Here is a 2,300-nt window from a genome sequence, read left to right as displayed (position 1 = left end):
TGGGGGCTATGGGATGTGTCTCCTTGGCAACCCCCTTTTGGCTGCTGAGGACTCTGAAATTCCCTGCCCCCAGGAATTCCTACCCCTAGGAACCCCAGGTGCTGCCCTCCCCTGGTCATGATGTCTGGAGGCTACAGACGGGCACTGCTGAGCACACCCCTGGGGTCAGAGGGGGCCAAGGGACCACAGTTTGCAAGCATATGGACGGACTGGGGGCTAAAGTGTCCCTGCGTGTACTATGGGGCCCCCTTCAGGTGCAGGACGGAACTGGGGGTGAAGGTGGAGTGTCCCTGTAAAAGGGGTAGGTGTTCCCAGTTGGGGGCAGATGGTTCCTAGCTTTCCCTTGAGGTCTTTCCGATACACTACCTCCTTGACCACGAGGTAGTGTCCTTCCCTGTCAACATTCCTATAGGATCCAAGTCCTGAATCTCCCCCAGTTAACCCAGTGGCGTGCAGGAAAGGCCTGGAGTCTCTTGGTGGACCTCTGGAAAACGACGCCAAAATGAAAGGAGGAGAAAACCAGGTGATCTACTTCTACAGGTGCAGTTTCCTCACTGGGGCTGGTTTCTGCCCAGGTGTCCCAGGGGCCGGGTGTCAGGGTCACCCCAGGTGGGAGGGCCGTGGACCTTGCTCCAGGACCAAGCAGGCAAGGCCGCCCTCCCGCACCCTGTAAATGCCCTGTTTCTGGGCTTCCTTCTGAGCCGCCCCCCATTCAGAGACAAGATGGAAGATAACCTCCCCGGCGTTTTAAGTGCAGGGTCCCCAGGTGTGTAGCACGGGAAGGGGAGCCCACGGGTTACCCACACCCCCCCACACTGGACTGCGGCCCCCGTGGCCACACTGGGCAGGCAGAACCGGGCTGAGACGGTGCCCAGGTCTCTGAGTGTGGCCAGCTCCATCTTCGGGATGTTACTGGTCATTTTGTCCTGGGGAAGGGGAAGAAAGAAACAGGGACAGGAAGGCACAGGGTTAGCAGTGGTAAGGGAATGGATCGGGAAGAGGGATGGTGATCTTAGACGATGCTGGGGAGTGGGACCCAAACCTAGGCATGACTCCCCCTCCCACCTCTCCCTCCTGCCCAGACGCCTCTCCAGCACCTCACTGGGTCCCAGGGGTCAGTTTTTGCCCTGTGGTTACTCTGGGATCCTTCAACCCAAAGGGGACAGCGTAGGATCCAGCGAGCCCCCGGAGTGTGTGTTAGTCACTCAGTCGTGTCCAACCCTTTGTGGACCTCACGGACTCTAGCCTGCCCACTTGTCTGTCCATGGGCTTCTCCAGGCAAGAATACTGGAGTGGGTAGCCATTCCCTCCTCCAGGGGATCTTCCCAACCCAGGGATCGAATCTACAGTCTCCTGCATTAGCAGACGGATTCTTTACACTCTGAGCCACCAGGGAAGCCCTCTCCGCAGTGCTTCAGGGAAGTTGTATTTCCAGGTAGAACTTAGAGGGACTTGTTCTCTGCAAGATGCAGCATGAGGACGGGGCAACCTGACCCTAACCCTGGAGGATTTGGAGAAAGGCTTTCGGGGCTCTGGGGGCTGCAGAGTGCCCAGGAGCCTTGGAGTGTAGGTTCCGAGTAGGGGCGCACTCCCCACTCTGTGCGGTAGTTCCCACCCTTACCCTGCAGGACTCAGGCTTCAGCCTTGAGATTGAGTGCCCTGTATTGTCCTGCTCTGTGCCCGCAAGGTGGGAAGAGAAGGCCCTGTCCTGCCGACTAACTGGATTTTGCCCTTGTTATCGAGCTACCAATCTGTCTTTTGAGAAAAGCACTTTACTGGGGGAAGATCCACCGGCAAGGGGAAAGGAGGCAAAGTTCTCAAACCTGTCTCCTTAATCCAGGCTTCAGGGCTAAATTTAAGGGGTTAGGGGAATTTCAAACTTGGAAGCTGATTGGCTGCTCTTGGATGAGTCCCAATAAGCTACTCCTGTTGCTAGAAGCCAGATTTTCCTTACTGAAGGACGTCTTGCTTTTTAAAGGGCTCTGGTGGCATCCTATCTATTCTTTGAGCACTGTAGACTGAAGATTATTGGTTCCAGGGTCATCCTGAAGACAGGCGTCCCATCTTGCACTGGGCACAGTGCTGTTTCTTTAAAATAGAATCAAGGTTTTTATTAATCAATCAACCTATTTAAGGAGGCAAAACCGGTTTCAGCTGATGCTTTTTTCTGTGCTGTTTCACCCTGGTGCCTCCATCAGTGACTGTAACCATCAGGGGGGTCTGAAGGGCAAGTTCTCCCAGCTGATCTTTCACTCCATCCCCAGATGGTGACACTGACCTGGCATTGGGACGAGCAGTGT

The 2,300-nt window shown here is 55.5% G+C and overlaps 1 long non-coding RNA gene across 1 annotated transcript; it reads right to left on the bottom strand.

The window, feature by feature from the left end:
- Positions 1-315: 315 nt before the first annotated feature.
- On the bottom strand, positions 316-1,831 carry LOC147358401 (uncharacterized). Its single transcript, XR_015142247.1, has 2 exons — positions 1,622-1,831; positions 316-926 (listed from the first exon to the last, which is right to left on the bottom strand). It is a non-coding gene; the product is annotated as an uncharacterized LOC147358401 (long non-coding RNA).
- Positions 1,832-2,300: the final 469 nt, after the last annotated feature.

The sequence above is a fragment of the Bos grunniens genome, chromosome 15, assembly GCF_055505025.1.
Source record: "Bos grunniens cultivar Pamir isolate PY7600 chromosome 15, Bosgru_T2T1.0, whole genome shotgun sequence".
NCBI lineage: Eukaryota > Metazoa > Chordata > Mammalia > Artiodactyla > Bovidae > Bos > Bos grunniens.
The sequence above is the reverse complement of the archived record's forward strand: the minus strand, read 5'-3'. Positions and strand labels throughout refer to the sequence as shown.